Genomic DNA, 8,919 nt, shown 5'->3' with positions numbered 1-8,919 from the left:
CCTGTATGAAGGTTGCTGAGACATGGTGAAGGGGACAGAGATGGGGTTATGGCTCTTGAGAACTTTTTAAGTGTAGTCCATAAAAGTTGGAGCAACTCTTTTGTCTCAAGGGAACATACTAAAGATGAGAACCAAGGTTCTATGGACCCAGTGTTCGACGAAGGCAACAGGCTGAGAGTTTGCCAGGGCTGGGCCAACCAGACCTAAGTCTCCAAGTGTGAAAGTGATGTATGGAGGGCGGGGAGGTGTCTCAGTGCTTAAAGCACTTGCCACACAAGTGTGAGGATCAGAGCTCCTAAGCCTAGAAACTCCTATAAATACTGGGTGGGTGTGGAGGCCTCTCTATAAACTAGTCTCCCAAGGTGGAGACAGGGCCTCCCCAGAGCAAGCTGGCTAGCAAGACTAGCCATATTGACAAACTTGGTTTACCAAGAAACCCTACCTTGATGAATAAGATAGAAGAGCTGTAGATGATTTCCAGTATAAACCTCCTGTCTTGACATGGGCATACAAACACAAGCAAAAACATATGTATACACACACACACACACACACTTCACACACATGAAAAAATTATATGTGACCACCCAAATTTGCTTCCAAAGGCCTCAGACATGTCCTGCCCTCACTGAGAAACCTGGCATGGCTGTTTGAGGTGTCACTTGGTCTCTGAGAGCTCCTTACTAAGAAGGAAGGTCACCATCACCATCGCCACCACGTTCTGAACCATCGTGCAGAAAGCTTTGTGCCAATTGTCTCGTTTTATCTTCCCAAGCTATGAGAAGGTCTTGGTATCATTCTCATTCTCATTGTGAGGAAAGTGAGTTTAGAGACGGAGAGAAAGCAACTTGCTTGAGGTGGGTTTTGTATCAAGTTGGGGAATAAGACAGAATTCAGACCAATCAGATGGCTCAGGGACCTGCTCTCTGAAAAGAACATGACTCCTCCCACTTTCCAAAGGAGAAAACAGGCTCCACTGGGCTCACCCGCCTGCCCAGGCCTGTCCTGTGTGTCCTGATGCTTGCGACCAAGGCCCCCTCCCCCGCCCCCCAGCTAGTCATTCAGGCCAAAACCTAGATCGCCACCTGCTCTTGCCATTTAGCTCCCCTGTACCCCCATCTAAGTCCCACATCAGATGCACAGCAGTAGAAGGGTCTCCGGCCAGCCCAGCTCCTCCCTTCCTTGGAACCTGGAAGGCTCTGAGGATCAGAGAGACACTGATGTGGTGTATCAGTTCACACTGGCACCTGGAGGAGCCCCTGTGACATCATTAGGAATTGGAGATAGTTCGCTCCCCCTTGGGCTCTAGTTCTGTTTTCACACCAGAGCGGGCAGCCTTCCGCATTTCTTTTGACCTTATTGCTGCTGGGGAGCCGGCCAGATGGAAAGGCCCCTCCCTGTTCCTAAGGGTTGGTTTCTAGGATTCTAGCCTTAGGGTAGCAGATGTGTGGCCCTGGGCAAGTCACGTCAGCTCTCTAGTCTTTGGTTATCAGTTCTGTAAACTACCCAAGTAGGCTTCCTGGAGCTGGAGAGGTTGTAGAGAACTGGTCCTGTGAGACCCGGATGTGGCATTATTCTGTAAATCAGGAAGCTACACAGACAAACGATAATAATGCTGTTATTCACCTAGCACAAGCTACCTTCAGAGGTGGATGGTAAAACTATTTTAGGCCCAAATTACCTTCCTCCCTCCTTCCCGCCCACTCCCCTCTTTCTGAAAAAGCTGTTGGGGCTAGCTTCTAATTTGGCTTTATCTAACTATGCTCCCTAGAGCCCGAGTTTCCTTAGAAACGCTGCAGGGCCTGTCACAAAAAGCAGAGCTCCAGCCGCAAGCAGCCCTCCTGGGCTTTTCACGCGACTGTGCTTGAAGAAGTTGAAGGGTCATCTTAGCAAGTGGAGTGACCTGGGCGTTCCTTCAGGGGCTTGTGTTCAGAGGGGCCTCAAGCTGAATTTAATGGTCTCTTCCCAGCCGCCTGCCTCACAGTTCTTTTCTTCCTTGCTTGCTTTTTTGTTTTTTGCTTATCTGTTCATTCGTTTTTGGTTTGGCTTTTGTTTTCTGAGAGGGAGTCTTCTGTAATCCAGGACGGCTTCAAGCTCACTGTGTAGCAGAAGCTGGCCTTGCTTGTTTCTCTGTCTTAATCCTTTTGAAAAAGAGCCCTGCATTTCCAGTTTGTACCCAAACCTGCAAGTTCCATATTCAGAGCAAAGAGAGAAAAAGACATACCCAAGGTCATACAATCTGCCAGAAGCAAGTATTAAACCCCAGACATTCTGCTTCAGCTCTGTGGGTGACTCCTCTCCCTCTCTCTCTTTCTCTCTTTCTCTCTTTCTTTCTTTCTTTCTTTCTTTCTTTCTTTCTTTCTCTTTCTTTCTTTCTTTCTTTTTTTCTTTCTTTCTCTTTTCTTTGTATAAAAGAAAGCATTTAATTGAGGGCTGGCTTACAGTTGCGAAGGCTTAGTCCATTGTCGTTATGGCAGGGAGCATGGCAGCAGGCAGGTGTGGTGCTGGAGAAGTAGCTGAGAGCTATATCCTGATCCACAAGCAGAGGGAAGACGGGAGGAGAGAGACAGAGAGGAACTGAGACGGAGACAGCCTGGGCTTGGCATGGGTACATGTGCTCTTATCCCCTCCCACTTTCAATGTGTGCTTCCATCACTCCCATATAGTCTGTAATGAACAAAATGAGACCCAAGGAGGCCTGCGTGAGGCTGTGTAACTGTGGTGAGAGTGGTAAGGTATTGGGTCATCTTTTGAGACTGAGGTTTCCTATGTACCCCAGGCTGGCCTCAGACTTGGCCCTTCTGCCCTTCTCTCCCAAGTACTGGAACAAACTCTGCTCTAAGCCACACTTTTTTTTTTTTTTTTTTTTTTGGTTTTTTTGAGACAGGGTTTCTCTGTGGTTTTGGAGCCTGTCCTGGAACTAGCTCTTGTAGACCAGGCTGGTCTCGAACTCACAGAGATCCGCCTGCCTCTGCCTCCCAAGTGCTGGGATTAAAGGCGTGCGCCACCACCGCCCAGCCTCTAAGCCACACTTTTGTTTGCTGTTGCTGAGGATCTTACTATGTAATCAAGAGGGCCTATAATTCACCAGGTACCTCAGGTTGACCTAAAATTCATGGCAATCCTCCTGCCTCAGCCTCCAAGTATTGATAGTATAGGCAACCACTGCTTGGATGTCTCAGTCTTTTTTCAGACTGGAAAAGGATATGGGCAAACCAGCAGGTCCATGCACAAACACGCTCCCGGCAAGTTGAAATTGTTCATCTAAATGTGATAACAAAGTTGGTTCTTACTCCTTTGCAAAGCCAACTTGTTCCAGCTGGTCATGAGTTGGGACCTCAGAAGGGGCTGGGCTATCTGCTCTTTACTAGTTAACCCACGTCAGCAGCGAATTTTACTAACTCACTGGGCACTTCCTCAAATCAATAGTTGGGCACTCTTGGTCTCAGAAAAATAAAAATATGAAGATTTAGTAGCCACCGTTTCCTCTTGTCCATCCCTGCACCCCCCCACCATGGTTCATCACAGCTGGGGAGCAGGAGGTGCTCCTTAAACCCTCACCCAGCCAACCCTGGCTCTGAGGCTGGCCCATCTCTTAACTTCTGTGTTTGTCTGTGAAACAGGAACTTAGCAAGCAGCTTGGGTCTGGTAGGATGGATGGTTGAGAAAACCCCAGTGGGCTGTGGCAAGGCCCTAAAGCTGAAAAACTGGTTTCCCCCCAGCCAGTCCCAAGCAGCTTTAGGCCTTTTTACTTGTCAACACTATGTAGGGTCTAGTTTGGGCAGAGGGACCTTGACTTGGCAAGGTAGAAAGATGTTAGCTATGGAGACACACTAGACATGGGTCAGTGGGATCATGGGGCAGAAGTTCAGAGGGGGCAAGGTGATGTCAGGAAGAGGCAATAGTTCCAAAATACTCATCACCAAGGTTGTCTTTACTTTGATACGTTAAAAAAAAAAAAAGTCTCTCAGAGGGTACTGATGTAGGGTCATTCCCCAGGCAGGGATCAAGCATGTTCCCTCTGTGTAGGTGATCTGTAATAAGCCTAGTCTCTCTGTCTGTTTGTCTGTCTCTCTCTCATACACTCACTCACACACACACACACACACACACACACACACACACGAGACCCACATTATCAACTAGTCTTCACAAAGACTCATCATAAACACTGTCGCTTGCCCAAGATCCTGCATCTAATCAGGACATTTTGAACTCAGTTCAGGCTGCCTCCTTTTCTGGGAGGTGTTCTCCATATCCCTAGAACCCTCGAGAAGAGTCCCTATGGCCTGTGGAGCTCACTGCTCACAGGTGTTTGCCCTGGTAACCTCGGCACTGAGTTCTAGGCAGAGCAAGCCAGCCACACCAAGTCTTCCACAGTCAGGCCCTCCAATGAGTCATGAGCATGTTTTGTTCTGAGCGCCAAAGCCCCGCCTCCTCGGCAGAGAGCAACTGCCTGCCAGCAGGTGGTTTTTGTTTTCAAACCAAGACCTTGTCCGGAGTTCAGAACTCCAGATACGATTGTCTTTCTGGTAGGAGCTCCCCAGTGTTCCTGTGTGCTTCTTGCACAGGCTTTGTGTTAGGCACAGACACAAAGGCTTCCTACCCCTTGCCTCTCGGCGTGCAGTTACTCTCCTGTGCTGGGTCTGCCTAAGATTATGGGCCGGGCTGCTAAAGTGGTAGGCTTCACCTGGAAATCCCCAGGTATTTTCAAGGGATTACATAATCCTTGCTTAGTTATTTCTAGAGACAAAACTACTATTTAACCAGAACTGAATGAGTACCAGCTGAGTGGCCAAAATTCCTTCAAATTAATCCAAATGTCACATTTTCCTATTTCTCGTCATCCCTCGCCTCATAGGTGACATTTGTAGATGCCTACATGACAGTTGTTGGGAATCAACGTGCCTCAAAGCCCTTCCCCAACTCTCTAGGCAAAATATGACAGATGTGTACTCCTTGGCACGATGAGAGGGCCCCCCCTACCCATTTCCACTTAACCTGCCCTAGTCCACCTGATGGGACTTCCGATGCCTTCTTCATCCTGTCCCCGCCCATATGGCCTGCTTCAAGGTGGCCCTGTGGCATCTAGTCCTTTACCCAGCCCAGCGTTGTCCCAGCCCAGAGCAAAAGCATGCCGAAAGGTTCCATGATACTGTCCTCTCCCCTTGAAAACATTCTCTATTAGAAACACCTCGACCAAATGCTTAATCGTGTGGCCCCAAGCCGACATGCCCCATGCTTAGAACTCAGCTCCCATCAAAACTAGCTGTGCAGGCTTGAACAAGTCCCTTAACCCCTCTGTCTTGACTTCCTGGACTATGGGGCTGACCACGGTGCCTGGGTTGCAGGGGTGTTGTGAAGCCAACAGTTTGCACCTGGAGTGTAGAGATGGTTGACGGTAGGACATGAGATAAGAATCTTGCGGGGGGGGGGGGGGTGGAGATACTCCTTCAGTATCCAAACTCTTGGTATTTCAAAGCAGGGATATACCCATTCAGGGGCAGAAGTGATGGAATGCCATACATCTGCATCTGGAGCCCATCTGCCTTATCTATCCCGCCTATGATAATATCGCCACCAAAAGAGAGTCTCCGCTGGGTGTGCTGGTGGGGGCCTGCTCTGTGTGGACACAGTCAACGAGGACCTGGGGTCTTTGGCACCCCATTACATCTACCATCTAACAGTTCATACTCATCTTGCTATAAGTAGTATAAACCCCAAACAACACATCCACACACACCCCAATTGTGTGCTAATCAAGGCTCCCTTACCCGGTTATTTATACTTTCTTCTAGGCCACACCTCCACAATAATCTATTCCAGCCTGCACTACGCCTCTTGCTTCTCTGGAGAGTTGTAGTGTGACTATCTAATGACATAGTGGGCAAAGAACAAGCACAGGGCAAATGAGTGTCTGCCGCTCCACCTAGGATGGCAGCTCTCAGGTGCAAGGGACTTTGACATCTGTTTATCTTGTACCTCCACCAAGTGCCTAGCACTAAGCTGTGGCCCCAGAAAACTCCTGGGTCCCACGTGTCTACCCATTTTCAAGTTTCAAGTGGCCTTGTTCATGGAACTATTTCTCCCCAGGTCACTACTTTAGCTGAGGACTCTGTGTCCCTGGAATGGGACCCATAAAAGGCAAATACGGTGCAGTAGCCTATTAAACAAGCATTTAGGACCCATTAGCTTCCTGGAGCTTGACCCACTGGGATTCTGGCCAGGGTCACCTGCCAAAATAAAGGCCAGAGGAAGGGAAGTCTGCATGAGGGAGACCCCGAACCCCCAGAACACAGGCTGGGGACTGGGTCTTATGCAAATCTGAAAGAAGAGAAGGTGCTGAGAACACTTGCTCTGCCTGTCTGGGGTCTGTCACCTCTCTGTATTCTGTCCGGAATGACCTCACTTCCCACTTCACCCCCACCCCTTTCCCAGGCCTCAGCAGCCCTTTGCCCACCCGCCCACCCGAGTTCACTGGCAGCCTTTGAAGGTTCTGCGGTTAGTGTGTGAGCTCTGCTCGTTGCTGGGGCTGGGCAAACAGGAAGTGGGCACATCCTGAGCACCGGCCAGGGACGCTGCATAGGCCCGGAAGGTTCAGTGAGCTGTTCCCACCTTCGAGGCTCCTGGTCTTGTAAGCTTCAGGTGTCCCTGGACGAAGCAGCCTCAGTCCCTCCCTATTCCAGACCCTGGACAGAATGGCCTCCAGTCTGGGATCACACTGAACCCCAACAGACTGAATATGTCTGGCCCCTTCCTAGCTTTCAGGCACCTAAACACACTGCAAAGCCCGAGCCAGTTAACACTTGGTGCCCATAGGCAGCCAGGGAAAGACGTTCCGACTGGGAAAAAAAAAAAAACACAAACCAATAAAAAGAAAAGGAATGGAGACGCAGAATCTTTTCATGAGTCAGCTTAGCAGTTGGGCTGGACTAGCGCCAGAGGAAACACGGTTTTATCTGGAGAGAGATGGACTTTGTCCTTCTTAGCTCACAGATGAATGAGCTGAAGGCCGTAGGGTCCAGGGAGGAAGTCACGAGAACGTCTTGGGAGCTGGTGCAGGTCAGCTGAAGATTTCACAAGTTCCACAGACTTGAAAGCCTTGCAAAGGTATGTCCTTTGAGTCTTTATGAGGGCCCATGAGGTTAGGAACTAGAAGTTGAAGGCAGGGCATGAATCAGGTAACAAAGACTCCTCCTCACTGAAGAGGAATATTCAGTTGTGCATTACTTTGAGAGATTATTTTTTTTTAATTTTTTATTTTATTTTTTGGTTTTTTTCCTTATGTATTTATTTATTTATTTATTTATTTATTTATTTATTTATTTATTTATTAAAGATTTCTGCCTTGGGTTTCTTTGTAGCTTTAGAGTCTGTCCTGGAACTAGCTCTCGTAGACCAGGCTGGCCTCGAACTCACAAAGATCTGCCTGCCTCTGCCTCCCAAGTTCTGGGATTAAAGGCTTGAGCCACCACTGCCCAGCTTCGAGGGGTTATTTCTTACTTGTTTTCTTCTACCTTCTCTGAGGAATTATTTGATTCTAAGGAAAAAAATCTATCTTTGAGTTATGCATATCTCTTACCCCAGCAATCCCAAACTTTCTGGACATTTAACCTAATAATAAACTTAGAGATGTGACAAAATTTGACCTTAAGAATTTTCAGTAAGTCCTTGTGTGTGTGTGTGTGTGTGTGTGTGTGTGTTTAATCAACCAAGACAAGATAATTATTGTGGGTTCGTACAACCCAATGCTAAGCAGCCCTTTAAAAAACATGTAATTCTGGCTGGGGGATAGATCTTTGAGGAAATTGCTTGTTGTACTTGAGTTTGGATCCCTAGCACCCACATAAAAGCTGGGTGAAGTGACATGCATCTGCAACTCCAGCACTGGATGGAGAAGGCAGAGACTCGGGGATCCCGGAAGTTCACTAACCAGCCAGTCTAGCTGAAAACCATGAGCTCCAAGTTCAATGAGAAACCCTTTCTCAAAACTTAAGGTGGAGAGCAATAGAAGACATTCAGCATTGACTTCTAACCTCCGCATGTGAACACACAGGTAAGCACGTTTCTTGAGTGTGCACATGTGCACGTGCATGCACACACATAATTACATAGTTCCAGAATATTTCAGCCAGTCACGGTGGTGCATCCAGGAAGCTGAGGCATGAGGATCACAAGTCACAAGCCAGCCTGGGATAGAAAGCAAGACCCTGTGCATGAGAAAATATAAATATATTCCACATGAAAAGCAAATGCAAACGGATTGTGAAATGTGGTTTTTTCATTTAAAAATAGCTTTACTGAGGTATAATTGAACTTCAGTAAACTGTAAACTTTAAAAACATAAAGTTTGATAAGCTTTAACATACATTCATAAAACTATTACTACAATCAAGATAGCATACAAATTCATCACCTCCAAAAGTTCTATGTGTCCTTAGTGATCTGTCCCTCCCAACTCTCCGTCTCCCCAAACCAATGATCTGCCTCCTATATGGTATGATTTTTGCAAGAAGTAAACTTACATTTAAACAGAGGTGCTAGATGCTGAAGACAGTAAAGGATATTTCTCTAAACAGGGTGGAAGCCGATTACGGAGACTTTTGAAGTTTCTTTTTATTGTTTATCTGTATTTGCTAAAGTGTATATGATGCATACCAGTTGCTTTGTAGTAAGCAGGAGACATGGAAAGTATGTAAACATCTCCCGCGATTGCTCAAGGGTAGCACACTTACCTGGCGTATGTAAGCCATGGGTTAGGTCCCTAAGCAAGGCGCATCAGCATCGTCATTGTCATCATTATCGTCTGCCGCACATAAGTCACAAGATGGCTGTGGTGCACAGGCATCTGATAAATGCCTTTTGAACGGGGCACCTGTTCTTGACACGGCATTGCCTGAAAAGATGTTTCTCAGCTGT

Source organism: Chionomys nivalis, chromosome X, assembly GCF_950005125.1.
Source record: "Chionomys nivalis chromosome X, mChiNiv1.1, whole genome shotgun sequence".
Classification (NCBI taxonomy): Eukaryota; Metazoa; Chordata; class Mammalia; order Rodentia; family Cricetidae; genus Chionomys; species Chionomys nivalis.
The sequence above is the reverse complement of the archived record's forward strand: the minus strand, read 5'-3'. Positions refer to the sequence as shown.